The 16,813-nt window shown below is 43.2% G+C and overlaps 1 protein-coding gene and 1 long non-coding RNA gene across 3 annotated transcripts in view; one reads left to right on the top strand and one right to left on the bottom strand.

Annotated features, from left to right (window-relative positions):
- Positions 1–16,813, top strand: part of lypd6 (LY6/PLAUR domain containing 6) — a 227,070-nt gene that overhangs the window by 125,610 nt on the left and 84,647 nt on the right. For both annotated transcript variants that reach the window (XM_067987173.1, XM_067987172.1), the window contains exon 2: positions 10,415–10,537. The gene's annotated coding sequence lies outside the window, so the exon portion shown is untranslated. The remainder of the gene's footprint in view (positions 1–10,414; positions 10,538–16,813) is intronic.
- The window catches only part of LOC137323561 (uncharacterized), a 180,732-nt gene continuing 176,459 nt past the window's right edge, over positions 12,541–16,813 (bottom strand). The window contains exon 5 of the long non-coding RNA XR_010963384.1: positions 12,541–14,357. This is a non-coding gene — a long non-coding RNA (uncharacterized lncRNA). The remainder of the gene's footprint in view (positions 14,358–16,813) is intronic.

Here is a 16,813-nt window from a genome sequence, read left to right as displayed (position 1 = left end):
AATGGCTTCCTCGATCACATTTGCTCAGGCATCTGCAATTTCTTCACCTTTTAATATCCTGGGGTGGAAACCATCAGGTCCTGGAGATTTATCGATCTTTTAAGTCCCATTATTTTCTCCATTACCATTTTAAAAAAGAAACTTACATTAAATCTACTAACCTCCTCCCCTTGACTTATTTTTAGATTCACTTGTATTTTGTCCTCTTCTTCTATTGCGACAACAGATACAAAATACTCATTTAACAAGTCTACCATTTTCTTATTATCCATGATAGTCTCGCCTGCATCTGTCTTTAATGTGCCCACATTCCCCTTTACCACTTATGCTGGGAATCCAAGCCCATAAGGAATTAGATTCGGTCTGTCTGAACTTATTACAAAGCACTCTTGCAGCTGGCAGAGGAAGGAGACTGTGAGTCTGGGTCGCATTAATTTGCAGGGCCCAGAGATGAAAGGAAATAGTCCTAAGCTACTATGCCACTCAGTCCTCCAATTCTGTTTCATATTCATCATTAGAAACATAATAGAAAATCATTCCAGTGGATATTTGAGAAAAGAAAGTTCTTGAGATTTGAATAAACCTCTCTGCACTGACATAGGAATGTACAAAGAGCATTAAGGCTCATGTGGTCGGTTCCAAAGTTCAAATGATGCCAAATAACTTACATGCACTATGAAATCACCAACGGTCCATTTATAGAGCTATATGTATAATCAGGAGAATTTCTCCAAAATTTATTTTTAGTATGTGTTGTCATTTCTCGATAGTCAACTATTGATTCCCACCCTATGAACCCGCAGTGATGACATACTGTCATTAACCATTCAATGTGGACACTGTCACATGTCAGAAAAATGGAATGCACTGCTATTGGCATCCACTGTTGGATTCAAAAAAGGGTTTGAAAACAGGATAAATTGACCCTGCTATGCTCTATGGTATCTACTGATTGCTGTATGTATGCATCTATTGATCTTTTAGAAGTCTATAAAATAATGAGGGGCATAGATAAGGTAGATAGTCAAAATCTTTTCCCAAAGGTAGGGGAGTCTATAACGAGGGGGCATAGATTTAAGGTGAGAGGGGAGAGATACAAAAGGGTCCAGAGGGGCAATTTTTTCACTCAAAGGGTGGTGAGTGTCTGGAACGAGCTGCCAGAGGCAGTAGTAGAGGCGGGTACAATTTTGTCTTTTAAAAAGCATTTGGACAGTTACATGGGTAAGATGGGTATAGAGGGATATGGGCCAAGTGCAGGAAATTGGGACTAGCTTAGTGGTATAAACTGGGCGACATGGACATGTTGGGCCGAAGGGCCTGTTTCCATGTTGTAAACTTCTATGATTCTATGATTCTATGATTGTTATGTCCAAATAAACACTTGTATTGGTGGGATAACAACTAACCGCTGTTATTTCCAGACCCTCTAGAATATTAAAGAATAACAAAAGCAATACAAAACAGACCTTGGAGTGTCATTGCTACATTGTGCGTACTCCCATCAGGGGTAGGGTTGCCAACCCTCCAGGATTGTCCTGGAGTCTCCAGGAATTAAAGATTAATCTCTTGAACACTGCTGCGAGCAACCCAGGAGAAAAACCGGAGGTGTTAAAAAAAAGACTTTAAAAAAAATTTTCTTAGCACACTTTTGTTTACTAGTTATACAAATATTGGAGATGGGGATAAAAGGCTGTTTGACTGCGTGGGGCGGTTAGAGGTGGGATGTCATATGATGAAACTTCCAGGAACACGTCCAACCAGAGTTGGCAACCCTAATCAGGGGGCCAACTAGTGTTCAGTTAATAATATGCAAGTAGCATACATTTCACTTTGCCTCCTCAGACTTACAAGTTGAAAATAATCATCTCCAAGAATGAGCCTGGTTAACAGCTATAACATTCGGCAACTACATATTACAATAACGTGATTAAAAAACAACCATAGCATTCCCCCGGTAATACGCAGGAAAGATGAGCCAATACTGGAACCACAGTGAAAACCACTACACTCATAACTATCCACAAGTCCAAATGATTTGAAGGGTTCCTTGACCCTAGAGGATATCTTCAAGTAGGATTGTAAACAATTTTACAACACCAAGTTATAGTCCAACGATTTTATTTGAAATTTACAAGCTTTCGGAGGCTTCCTCCTTCCTCAGGTAAATGTCAGGAACTCCTCGAAGCCTACGCATTTATAAATCACAGAACAATACATGGTGATTACAGATAGTCTTTGCAACTGCCCGTTGCCAAGGCAATCACCGTGTTCAGACAGAGAGGTGTTACCTACAAAGCCCCCGAATATACAGTCAACAAAAAAAACCACCGTGTCTGAACACGGTGATTGCCTTGGCAACGGGCAGTTGCAAAGACTTTCTGTAATCACCATGTATTGTTCTGTGATTTATAAATGCGTAGGCTTCGAGGAGTTCCTGACATTTACCTGAGGAAGGAGGAAGCCTCCGAAAGCTTGTAAATTTCAAATAAAATCGTTGGACTATAACTTGGTGTTTCAAAATTGTTTACAATTGTCAACCCCAGTCCATCACCGGCATCTCCACATCAAGTAGGATTGACAGTGGGTGAGCTGGGACTAATAACAGGAGTAGGAGATGGTAACTTCTCAGGTTCGGGTTCAACACTGTCAGGGTTCACAACTTTCTTCGGAGACTGCCCTGGAGAGTTCACACCGGAGTCAAGAGCACGAACAAGGTCCAGGGAAGTGGTTGGTTTGTTGCACATGGGAATAAGCAAAACATCTGAAGTTTCCTTTGAAATGGTAACAGCTACTTCCTCAATATCAATTGTCAGCTCCTGAACCTGATTCATTAATTCTTGCAATCAATTTTGATGTGTCCCCTCGCAGAAGCCACTCGCTTCCTTTATGTGGATTGAAATTAAGGGCAGAAGATAACCCTGCACAGCTTGAAGAATGTTTACATTTTGTAGCAGACTGCTGCTGGGTGCTGAACGCGAACCAGCGCGGAGCCCATTTGTTCGAGTATACACTAACGCCACACTTGCGCACAAGTGAATTCCAACCATCTTGTGATGACCTTGAGAGAGGGGCCAGAGGCAGCAGGAAACGTTGATTTTGCCAGCAAATGCCAACACAGGGACAGAGCTCAGAAAATGCTGTTGACATCAAATGCTAACGGTTGGCGTGTATGGAAAACAGTGAGACGAATGGGAAGACATTTTGAAAATATGCGAAAGAAAAACATTTTTTGTTATTGAGAAAGAACGAATAAACAGACTTGGAGAGAAAGGCTTTGATACCTTAGCTCAGGTTGGCGGTTCTCTAGTTTAATATTTTCCAAACAATTGATTGATATGATAAGAGTTCGTAGTTTGATTCATAGCGTGAGGGAACGTTCACGTGTTCAGGGAATGACATTCCTAAGTATCCTCTTATGAATGCTCATTTCATACTAAATATAAATGTTTCTATTCTCATTTTATTACAGTGATTATCTAGTGCGCAATGAATGGAACACAAAGTTAACCAAATATGGTGCCATTAACTGCTATTATGTGTAAATGATTGGTTGAAATCTATTTTATGTGGCTTGCCAGGCCTGTGGTTTCACATTTTATTTGGTTTCAGTTGCTTTAATTACTAGACTTACCATTCAGCAAATAGTTTCTTAATTCCTCAGCCAGCTGTTGCATGAGACATCAGAGAGAAGTCGTGTTTTCATTTGAAATTGCTCCATTTTAGTGGGAACTGGCTGTAGAATCACTGTTGGATTAAATAGCGCAGCGCCTGTACTTTTGGCTTGCATGCATTGTTCTTAAATTATAAAATGACATTTGCCCTAAATCAATAATCAATATTAAATCTCAGTTAAACTCTGCAATGGGAAAGTTGTTTTCTGCACTGTGCAAACCCAACGGCAATATTTCCACCACCTGCCAAATATTAAAGAGTTATCATTGTGCATCGGGAGTGTGTTTCCGGAATAATGGAGTTCCTGGAACAGCTTGCTCTGAAAGTGCTGATCAAGAATTGCCACGTTTCCTTGCGGAGCAAAGTTCTGCTGCAGCAGATGCCACGGTTATCTTTGTTTTAGACAAGAAATCAGAAGAAAGGTTAACATGTGTCAACACGTAGTAGTAGCTTGTCTCAGTTGGTAGCACGCTTATAGTAACCGCACAATGTAATTTATTCTATGTCGGCACTTTGTGATGTTTCTGGGGGAAAGGTGCTATATAAATGTAAGTTCTCTTTTCCATATTGGGTTTAGTCAGTTTACATCGCATTTATACAATACTTCATTGGTATCTTGCACATCTGCAGGGGAAGGTTTGGATGGCATTTTCATGGAATGTCGGCCATGGCTTTATAGGGAGCAAGCAAGTAGATGGAGTTATAAGCAGGATTAATTCCCCCTTCTTCCTGATCTAAGGTTTACGGGTAGGGTGCAGCTCTCTTTCTTTGCTCCAGTTGTCCTGGCCCACCCCTCTATACTTTTGTACAGGGATGCCAACAGTTTCTGGTCTCCAGCAAGCAAGATGCTAGTTCTGGGGGCATCATGGTTTAAAGCCAATCCTTTCTTTGTGGCACCCCAAATTGATGTTCAGAATGGTTTGATGCTGGGAGATCATTCGAATATATACAATAAGTTTCTGACCTCTGTTGGAACATAAGAATGGTAAAGGATGAGTAAAGGCCATTTGCCAAACAGAGGCATCCTTCTCTTGCCCTAGCTCTCCCATTCTAATGCCTGTAATGATTTTGAGTGTACCTAATGCTGGATTGTATCTTTCTGGTGGCAGTTGCTCCAATACTTTTCTGCCCAGGAGAGGTGGAATTATGAGTATATCTGGATGATTTTGGGTTGGTTTTCCCACATTCTGTTGATGGTCATGAGCATTTATTCCCTATTGTTTGCAGTTGACCTTTAGGCTTTCTGTGCCAGTTATAGCTTTGGGCGCAAACGTTAGGGTAGAGATGGGCTTGTGGGAGAGGAAAGATCATAATTCAATCTTCATGTAGGAGCTGGCTTATTGTGGGGATAGCACTCTTTTGCTAGGCTCTGAATCCATTGTTAATGTGTCCTCTTCAGCGATCTGCAGGTCTTGTTCCAAGTTATGAAGGATAATGCTATTGTGAAGTGCTTCCATCTCTGCCAACCTTTTCCCTAAGAAGCGTGAAGAATACTGGTAGAGAAGCTTCGGTTTCCATTCCTAGCCAGGAATTTTTAGGAGGACATGTTCCAAGAAGCAATTTCTAGGAGCTAGCTGACATCACCCTATGTTTGTGGAGCTATATGTGTTTCAGGTGAATGTGTGTATTTTTTGGCCTACTATTACATGACAGCTTTGATGAATTTATTCAATTTAACCCCAGAATTATCATCACTGATTTGCAATCCTATTACCAGGATAATGAGTCACATTACCTCACCGCTTCCTTTGATGGCATTGGCTGATGCTGAGGTACATTTCCATTGGTGCTAATAGCCCTCTGATACCCTTCCCAAGTTGCCATGTTTCATTTAGACATTGAGTGTCAGAGGGTGGGAGAGGCAAGGGCATGGTGATTGGGCGGGGATGGGGGGGGAGTGCGGGGATAGTCACCTTGTCTTCATCTGATGTCCACACCCGTGCAGTGTCTCGCAGGGGTCACTGGTTAGCAATCAGGAAAGGCAACTCCAGGCCTGATTTCCCCTTCCCCCATTCCAGTTATACCATCCCCAACACCATCCCAGCTGAGATCATCTATCCCAGCACAGGCTAGGGATCGAACATACGTTCCTGGTCTGTATGGGTCAGTACCACACCAGGCCGTGCAATCATCTACTAAGGCACCACAGGAGAATTTTTATTTTAATCTTCACATTGTTGCGTCATTGCCATTACAGTTAAGTCCATGTTTGGCAGCACTGACTCAGAAGCCATTTTGTTTTGTTGATAAAAAGGGAGGTAAATGGGGGACCCACACATCTAAAGACAAACAAATCTGAAAATGTTATCTGTGTAGGCATTATCCATGAAGCAATCATTTTTCTTGCATCGAACTTCAGCAGTTGGAATTTTGTTTTTGGTTATTTTCTCCAAAAAACAATTGTTAAAAATGATCTTCTGCTTTGCTTTTGGAATGTTCAATCAGTCAATAACAGATTTACCAGTGGTTCATAGTTATTGTTAGCGCCACCACCAACAATAGACATCAGTTACATAGAAACATAGAAAATAGGAGCAAGAGTCGGCCATTCGGCCCCTCGAGCCTGCTCCGCCATTCAAAATGATCATGGCTGATCGTTTAACTCAGTACCCTGTTCCCGCTTTTTCCCCATATCCCTTGATCCCTTTAGCATTAAGAAATATATCTGTCTCCTTCTTGAATATATTTAATGACTTGGCCTCCACTGCCTTCTGTGGTAGAGAATTCCACAGGTTCACCACCCTCTGAGTAAAGAAATTTCTCCTCATCTCAGTTCTAAATGGCATACCCCGTTTCCTGAGACTGTGGGCTCGATTTTGGGATCGTATTTCCGGCGGGTTCCCAGCGGGGTGGCCCCGAAAATCCCGATATCCGGTCACATGACCGGATCGCGACGAAATCCCGGCCACTTCCGGGTACCGCGCTGACGTGCGGGGCTGCGCGCGCAAGCCCCGCTGGTGGGAATCCCGCAGGCAATTAAAGCCAGCGGGGTTCCACTTGAGTGTACTTACCTTGCTCGTTGTGGTCAGTTAATGAGCTGAAGCAGCTGTCAAAAGAGGAAGTGTGGGATTTTCGGTTCAAGGCAGTGAGTTTCCCACACTGGGGGAAACAGTCCCTCCTCAACCAGGCGTGTTGCAGCCAGCAGCCTGTGGCAGGTGCCAAGGTGCGCTCCACGGGGGAGAGCCCTCACCCACGCAGGAGGCCACCGCGTCACATAGGGCAACCCCTGCCCTCCACCACCCCCCGCCAAGCCAGAGGACAGACCGACACGAAACCGCAGCCCCAGTCCGAGGAACCACCCACCTACCCTGCACAACCCCTCAGACCAACACCTGCCAGATGGGTGGTGTGTGGACACCCTCGGAGGACGAAGAGCATGACCAGCCCCAGCAGCCTCGCAGTCCACGCCGTCCGCCGCAGAGACGTGGATCCCCCCAACACGGTGTTGTTGCACGCCCACCTGCACAGCAGGAGGGAGGGCTACCGCAGAGAGAGACGCATCGCAGAGGGCACTACCCTCGCCACAGGGTCCACAGACCGAGGCGCAGCTCCCCGGACCTCTCCGAGCAGCAGTGCACATGGAGGCGCAGATTCGCTCGACATGTAGTCGTGGAGATCTGCAGCCTCTTTCATGCCGAGCTGCTCCTGGCTGGCCCCAGCACCAACTGCTTACCTGTCGCCGTCAAAGTCACCACTGCCCTCCACACCTTCTCCTCCGCATCCTTCCAGGGTGCAGCCGGCTACACCGCCGATGTCTCTCAGTCGTCTGCGCGGACGAGCCCTGCAAATACACCTGCACCTACTCTGCAGTATCACGATGGGTGGCATCAGTGGTGGGTCCTCATAGTGATACCCAGGAGCGGCCATTATTGGACACAACGGACAGGATTCGCGGAGACATGGCAGTGGTGGTGTCAATATAATGTGTGCTGTTTGTTGCTCTGAAATTCAATATAGGTAACACCCATGACAAGCCCTCAGACACCCTTGTGCACCCCCTTCATGCTGACGACACGTTTGCCTTACGCTGCCTACTGCACATATGTGATGCATGCCCTGTGGCTGCAGCACAGGTGGTGGCAGGTTGAGTGAGGCTGGCCGTGAGGGAGATGCACGGGAGGGTGAGTATGGGATGGAGCAATGAGATTGTATGAGGATTGGGTCGCGTGTTAGTGGCAGGATGAGTACTGGCGAGGTGAGTAGGTGGAGGTAAGATGAGGATGGGGTTTGAGTGGGTATGAAGGGTGATGTGACAGAATAGTGTTGGCGGTGCCGAAGGAGATGTGGGGTGGGGGCAGTGTTGTGGCAGACGGAGTGTAGGGGAAAGACTTCATGTTCTCACTGCGGCTGACCTACTGCGGTCATTGCAGCGCCTCCTGCACTGTATGCAGGTGGGCCATATGTTGGTGGCGCAGGTGACCCCCTCTGCCACCTCGAGCCAGGCCTTCTTGGTGGCAGAGGCAGGCCGCTTCCTCCCGCCCGCCGGGGGGAAGATCTGTGTCCTCCCCCTCCTCCTCACCCCATCTGATGATACCTGGGGTGAGGCATCATTAAACTGGGAGCAGCCTTCCCCCTGGGCTGCTCCATGCTGCAATTTGTTCCATTGGTTGCAGCATCTGTCAGTGGAGGACTGCCCCTTTAACTAGAGAGCCTCCAGCTGACAGATCGTACTGCGCATGCGCAGCCCGACCGACGCGCAGGCCAGCGCCGTGGACCCCGGAGGAGCAGGTAATTGATTCCTATTAGTGGGTTGCCTGCTACGATCGCGTGGGCAACCCACTAATTTCGCCGAGCGTGTTAACCACGCTCCCGGAGGACCACCCGCTGGGAACCCGCAGGCCTGCTAAATTCGAGCCCTGTGACCCCTGGTTCTGGATTCCTCAGCCATCGGGAACATCCTCCCTGCATCTCGTCTGTCTAGTCCTGTTAGAATTTTATATGTTTTGATGAGATCACCTCTCATTCTTCTAAACTCTAGTGAATATAGGCCTAGTCGACCCAATCTCTCCTCATACGTCAGTCCTGCCATTCCAGGAATCAGTCTGGTAAACCTTCGTTGCTCTCCCTCCATGGCAAGGACATCCTTCCTCAGATAAGGAGACCAAAACTGCACACAATACTCCAGATGTGGTCTCACCAAGGCCCTGTACAACTGCAGTAAGACATCCCTGTTCCTGTACTCAAATCCTCTTGCAATGAGGGCCAATATACCATTCGCCTTCCTAACTGCTTGCTGCACCTGAATGCTCGCTTTCAGCAACTGGTGTACAAGGACACCCAGGTCTCGTTGCACCTCCCCTTTTCCCAATCTATCTCCATTCAGACAATAATCTGCCTTTCTGTTTTTACAACCAAAGTAGATAACCTCACATTTATCCACGTTCTGCTGCATCTGCCATGTTCTTGCCCACTCACCCAACTTGTCTAAATCACATTGGAGCCTCTTTGCATCCTCCTCACAGCTCACATTCCACCCCAGCTTTGTGTCGTCTGCAAACTTGAAAATGTTACATTTAGTTCCCTCATCCAAATCATTCATATATATTGTGAATAGCTGGGGCCCAAGCACTGATCCCTGCGGTACCCCACTATTCACTGCCTGCCACCTGGAAAAAGACCCGTTTATTCCTACTCTCTCTTTCCTGTCTGTCAACCAGTTCTCAATCCATGCCAGTATATTCCCCCCAATCCCATGTGCTTTAATTTTGCACACTAACCTCTTGTATGGGACCTTATCAAAAGCCTTCTGAAATCCAAATACACCACGTCCACTGGTTCTCCCCTATCTATTCTACTCGTTACCTCCTCAAAAAACTCCAGTAGATTGGTTAAGCTTAATTTCCCTTTCAAAAACCCATGCTGACTTTGTCCAATCCCTTTAATGCCTTCCAAGTGTTCTGTTATCACATCCTTTATAATAGACTCTAGCATTTTCCCCACTACTGATGTTAGTTAAAGCATAAAAATAATTGTGAATATTGAATGAAGACCGCCAAGTGATTTTGGCTGAAGTAATACAGCTACCTTGGCCTGGCAGCCAGAGTTCAGTGTTCACTGTGTGGTATTGACCATACAAGGCTGACAGGAAAGAGGCAGGAAGGCTCGAGTGTTGAAGTGGTTAATCAGAAAACCTTCTAAATGAAAAGCCTCTTGAGAAAGATCATGATTGTGAAGACCTGCCCTCTGCTGCGTGGAGCTCGGTTTGCAAAGCCAGTTAGTAACATAGCTGCCATGTCAACTCTCATCCCTTTATCTCAAAGAGATAGATTTACTAGCCTGTCCATTAGTTCTGCTTCTCCTCGTCCATCTTTGCATTCTTTCAAAATGCGCACTCTTTCCTTGCATTGCGTCTGTCATTGTTGGCTTAATAGTAAAGAAAGGACGAACAGATTAAGTTTCATCACTGTTTGTTTTCATACCCTGTGAGTTTTTTTTAAAGTTATCTTCTTCCCTGTACCGCACTGTGAATGGAATTCTCTGAGCGATTTCTGCAGCTTGTGATGGGAAAATGCAGCAAATTGCAGAGCACCAACCAGCCACGTACTCACAAGGGCTGAAATCCATCTGGCCTGTAATTAACCCCTGTCGCATTTCTTGCCGTCAACTATCTCTTCATGAGCCAGAGGAGATAAAATTCTGTCTCGCTGTCCCGCTCTGGAACTGAAACAGTATCTATAGCCCATCAGAGTAACTACACTGCTCCTAACTGGCTTCTTTTCATTCTGCTGTTTTTTCGATGCAGGAGCTGTAGGCATCTCCTAAGTGGCTCCGGAGGCTTTTGCACCACTTCTCATGGGAGAGGATTTATTTCAACCGGCTGGCTGTGAAGAGCAGACAACTATCTCCGATGAAATAAAATCCAGAGGTTAGTAACAATTTACTCAGGATACGTCATTACTTTTGAGTTTGGTTTGGCAAATGTATTAATTGTCATGACTGATGTTTGAATATTGTAGAGGTGTGGTACTATTTTTTAAAATTATCTTTATTTATGATTTATAATTATCTTCATAATGTAATGCACAATAATCCCAGTACTTTTGATTGATCAGAAGAAACTGGAGGCAATAATGTTGCTTTTATAATTGACCAATAAAGGTTTCGTTTCTCAAATCCATGAGCCTAAGATTAATGGCCTGATGCTTTCCTGACTGAACTAGTGTTTTTTTTTTGAAGGTTCTGTTACTAAGACAGAAGAGGTCTGGATTCTTGGTATTTTGTGAAATTGTGATCAGTAGCATTCTGTGGTACTGTCTTAAACTGTCCTTGTACTTTGTGAAAATTTGCATTGTCACAATTTTAACTGATCAGTGATTCAAACATAATCAACTGTTTAGCACAGTCTCCATATAATTCCTCTACTTCTGGCAACATTGCTCAGGTTTTAATTTAGGTTTAAAAAATAGTCAACGCTTGCATCGGCGTATATTGGATGAAGTTGTTCCTTTTAAAAATCTGTGTCAGGTGCGGCATGCAACAGCACAAGGTAGGAGAAGGAAGTGAGATTTACTGCATGCTGCTGAGTGCTTCAACTTAGCCGCCTCTATGTTAGAAGGCATTGTGCTTTTTTTAGTGGTTTAGTTGGTATGGGTCTGGTGTTAGTGGTGTTTCTGGCTGTTGTGCCTTTAGTTTTAATTGGCATGATTGTGATTCTTGGGATTTAGTTGATATGAGTTTGGTTTTGAGGTGGTTTAGCTAGTATGCATCTGGCTCTTGTGGTGCTTTAGGCAGTATGTGTTTGGTTTTGTGGCAGTTTAGGTGTATGGTTCTGTTTCTTATGATAGTTTAGCTCAAATATGTCTAATTTTCACACTGGTTTTGTTAGTAAGTACATGAGAGTCCCTGGGAGTCCAGGAAGGATATGTGTTATTGCCATATTGTTATTGGTGGTGGTTTTGGTCCACTTGTCTGTTAAACTGTTCAAACTCAAAGTTTGGATTGAGCTATATGTGCCTTTACTGATGCTTGTTTAGTTTATTCTGCAGGAATTCAACACCTGTGCAGTGGCAACTCCCTACCTTTTATACTGCTAAATCCGACCTTCTTATCCCAAGGGCAGAACCGCGGATCCACTTTTTTTGTGAATCCATGATTCTGCCACTGGAATGAAACTAAGATGCAGTGAAATGCAGAAATGGTAAAAGATCCCAAAATTTGCCCATAATTTGCACAGGTTTCTACTGTGATTCAGCAAGCTAAAGGTTAAGTGATAACATTCAGATGGTGAAAGAAAGAGGTGAAAGAGCTGGAAAGACATTACATTGTGCAGCTGCAAAGTTTTGTCGGTGGGTGTTGTCACTGTAGTAAGGCAATTTTAGTTTGGCTCATTTCCTGAGATGTGCAGTAACATGCCACTCTCAAACCTCCATTCAGACTCTACTTTGTTGGCTCGAGGGGAAACTCTGCTAAATCTGATGTCTGTTTTACAACACACCCTTTACCCTTTTACCTCAGTTTTTATTTAGACCGTTGATACGATTACATCATTGTATTGCTGATCATATGTCCACTGCATACAGATGTGGTCATTTGCCATTCGACTAGATGACTGTTACTCCAGTACTGAATAACTGCTGCACCTACAATAGAACACAATAATGACATCTGCTTTGGATAAATGTTTCCACACATCCCATCACTTAAAAGCCTGCTGTTTAATAGGAAATCTATTGTCACATGGAAGATATAAATCTGAAAGACCATTCTTCCGTATTGTCATATGACCCTGATGGATTATGCCTTGTACATCGACCACACCAGTGCGAGCTTCAATATCCTGCCGTGCAAATAGTAAAAGGGATCAACAAATACAATAAGGACATGTAGTACAGATTATATTTTGTATATAGTTTTAATGTTCTGCATCATGATTAGAATAATAAATCAATAAGAAAACAGAAGAAAATTGACAAAAAGTTAGGACAAACACCTGGCAATATTTCTTTATACAGAGGGTAATCATCAGCTGGGGTAGGTTGGCAAAAAGGCTGGTTGAGATCAGAAACCTGGAGTTATTTAAGAAACAACTAATTTCTGTAATGGGATGATAGCTTTGGTATTTTTGAAGGATAAGATCAAATAAGCTGAATGGCCTCACCATCCAAATCTTCCTTATGAAGATTTCTATCCCATTTTCTTCACAATTACGTTAGATGCAAGTGATGTGATGATGCATTTTGACTCAACTCATTGCTTCAGATATTAGTAAACAAATGCTACATGTTAAGTGTTAGTCCAATGGCCTAAAAATACTTTTTTAAAACTACCTAGCATGTTGTCCTGTTTCAACTTGGAAGGTGGGATGGACCAGGCTATGGATTTTTTCCACATCTACAATGAATGCTTGTTCATATTGGTAGACAGGGACTCATAAGCAGAGCACTGCAATGTTGTGATGAGCTTATTCACTGCTACTCAACACTGGAATTCAAACCCAGATTCCTAGCATGGGAGTCTGATGTTTTACCACTAGATGTAGTAAAACATGTTTTAAAGGAGAAGTTAATTTGAACAATTATAATCAAAAATGGCAGCTGGGTTTTCCAGCTTGTTCAAGCCTCTACCAAGCATTGACTAATACTTGGGACTGGAGGGAAGGGAAAATCAGCACTGAGCTTGGCTGTGACCAGTTTGCTTAAGACTGGTAATGAGATCTCCACTATGTGCAGCAGCTGAATTGAGGGGTATTTCCCATCATGTTTGTTCTACAGAAACTCTCAATGGAGGAGCCCAATAAATGAAGATAAAAACAAAGATAAACCAGCAACAGTTATTGAAAACTCAATAGGATGGATATGGGAGGAACTGAATGGGTATATATCTATCATTGACATATAAGAAGAATCGGTACATACCTATCAGTGATGATACTGGAGAAAATCTATGGGTACTTACCTATCAGCGGTAGAGAAGGAAGTCTATGGTTATGTACCTATTAGTGATGGTGCTGGAGGAACTCAATGGGTATTACCATATCAGTGATGGTACAGGATTGAATAGCTATGAAAAAGAAATAACTTGCATTTATATAGCACCTTATCACATTCTTGGGATGTGCCAAAGCACTTTAAATCCAATGGAATAATTTTGAACTGCCATGACTATTGTTACTTAGGCAAACGTGGCAGCTAATTTACACAGAGCAAGGTACTATAAAAAGTAACTGAGGTGAATGGCCAGTTAATCTGTTTTTGGTAGTGTTGGTTAAGGGAGGAATTTTGGCTGGCACACCAAGGGGCACTCTTGCTCTTATTTGAATAGTGTCATGGGATCTTTTACAGCGATATGAACAGAGGGAGGTCTTAGTTTAAGATTTCATCTGAAAGATAACACCTCTGACAATATCACACTTCCTCAGTACACCACTGAAGAGTTAGCCTAAATTATGTGCTCAAGACCTGGCATGGTACTGACTCAGAGGTGAGAGTACCAGCAATTGAGCTAACCTGATACAGGAGGGATTCAAAGGGTGCATGCCTATCAGTGATGACACTTACACTTTTCCTGCCTTTCCTTTTGATCATAATTGTATTATTACAGAACTATCAGATGGCCATACTAGAAATTAGTTACTTTCTTTGATCTAACATGAATACTGTCATAAACAAAAAATAAAAAATTGCAGATGGTGGAAATCTGAATCAACAACAGAAAATACTGGAAACACACAGCAGGTCAGGCAGCATCTGTAGAGAGAACAGAGGAGTTGATGTTTCAGGTGTGGACTCTTTGCCAAAACTAATAGTAAGGAGACAGCGATAACTTGATCACTTTGTAGTAACAGTTGACTATGCCTGTGGTTTGACCGTGTTTAGATCGACTGTTTGTTCAGTCTTACTTTATACAAGACAACATCCATGGATTAATGATTTAGAAAACATGCCCATTATCCATTCATAGTTCTAGAAGTTGACATTAAGTACGTTAGAAAACAGCATAAATTCATCAATTGGAAGGTTCTCCATGTCAGATTACATTTCAATAAACCAACATTTACGTTGTGATATCAATGATTAATGTTGCTCCCAATCCGTTTATTTTTCTCCGTGTTAAAGTCAGAAAGAGTGAATGTTTTCCCTCCTGGCCAGGTCAAAAGGTCAAAAGCAGTTTTGCATTTAACCTTATTGAAATGTCAAAACACTTTCAATAGAAACAAATAGACTACTCCCCAGAGGCAGCAAATGTTAGGGACAGTTCTTTTCAAAAGTACAGTACTGCGGCAATTACAGACCAGCCAGCCAAATGTCGGTGGTGGGGAGTCTTTTATAATCCAGGACAAAATGAATTAGCACTTGGAAAGGTATGGGCTAATAAATGAAAATCAGCATGGATTTGTTTAAGGAAAATCGTGTTTGACTAACTGATTGAGTTCTTTGATGAAGTAACGGAGAGGGTTGATGAGGGTAGTACGGTTGGTGTTGTGTATATGGACTTTCAAAAATCATTTGATAAAGTACGACATAATAGACTTATTAGCAAAATTTAAACACGTGGGATTAAAGGAACAGCGGCAGGATGGATACAAAATTTGCCAAGGGACAGAAAACAGAGACTATTGGAAAATGGTTGTTTTTCAGACTGGAGGGAAGTATACAGTGGTGTTCCCCAGAGTCAGTATTAGGACCACTGCTATTTTTGATATATATTAATGACCTGGACTTGGGTATACAGGGTATAATTTCAAAGTTTGCAGATGACATGAAACTCGGAAATGTAGTAAACAATGTGGAGGATGTCCTCCAGATTTCAGGAGGACACAGACAGACTGGCGAAATGGGACAGAAACATGGCAGATGAAATTAAATGCAGAGAAGTGTGAACACTGACATTTTGATGGGAAGGGAATGAGGAGAGGCAATATAAACTAAATGGTACAATTTTAAAGGGAGTGCAGGAACAGAGACCTGAGGGTGTATGTACCCAAATCTTTGAAGGTGGCAGGACACGTTGAGAAGGCTGTTAAAAAAGCATATGGGATCCTTGGCTTTATTAATAGAGGTGTAGAGTACAAAAACAAGGAAGTTATGCTAAACCTTTCTAAAACACTGGTTAGGCCTCAGCTGGAGTATTCTGTTCAATTCTGGGCACCACACTTTAGGAAGGATGTCAAGGCATTAGAGAGGGTGCAGAAGAGATTTACTAGAATGGTACCAGGAACGAGGGACTTCAGTTATGTGGAGAGGCTGGAGAAGTTGGGATTGTTCGCCTTAGAACAGAGAAGGCTAAGAGGAGATTTGATAGAGGTGTTCAAAATCATGAACGGTTTTGACAGAGTAAATAAGGAGAAACTGTATCCAGTGGCAGAAGGGTCGGTAACCAGAGGACACAGATTTAAGGTGATTGGCAAAAGAACCAGAGGCAACATGAGGAAACATTTTTTTACGCAGCGAGTTGTAATGATCTGGAATGCACTGCCTGAAATGGTGATGGAAGCAGATTCAATAGTAACTTTCAAAAGGGAATTGGATAAATACTTGAAGGGAAAAAATTTACAGGGCTACGGGGAATGAGAGAGCTCTTTCAAAGAGCCGGCATTGGCACGATGGGCCGAAAGACCTCCTTCTGTGCTATACCATACTATGACACTGTGGTACTTAGTTTATAGGGAGCTCTCATCTTTGAAATCTGTGAAACGATAACATCTTCTCAAGATGGTTGTTGCCAAATGTCAACATATGAAGGATCAGTGCTTAATTTTAACTGCTTGTTGAAGTATATTTGAATGTGCTCTTTAGGTGAAGATAAATCAGGACTGACTTTAAGTCTGTCCAGCTTCACCATTGCCTCTTGGTTAATTCTTCTTTATTGTAGTTCAGTGCATTGACAGCAGCATATTGAATGTTATATTGGGGCTGATTTACACTTGGAAAAATTGGCATTAAGGGCCTAAAAATGAAGTGGGTAGACTTACTGCCCTGTTAACCCTGACCATAGGCCTGTGCGACTTTCAAAGGAGCCTATCACTGAGCCGCCGAAGGGGTTGCCCGAAACATGTGGTAGGCCTCTCTCCCATGCAAATTGGGGTCCTAACGGCTTAGATTGCAATTTTAAGGGACACATGGGCAGAGCATTTGATGGACATGCGTTCTGATCGGGAAATGGCCAGAACAATTTTAAAAATTGATTTTTTTTGTGCTCCTCC

The sequence above is a fragment of the Heptranchias perlo genome, chromosome 7, assembly GCF_035084215.1.
Source record: "Heptranchias perlo isolate sHepPer1 chromosome 7, sHepPer1.hap1, whole genome shotgun sequence".
NCBI classification, from domain to species: domain Eukaryota; kingdom Metazoa; phylum Chordata; class Chondrichthyes; order Hexanchiformes; family Hexanchidae; genus Heptranchias; species Heptranchias perlo.
The sequence above is the reverse complement of the archived record's forward strand: the minus strand, read 5'-3'. Positions and strand labels throughout refer to the sequence as shown.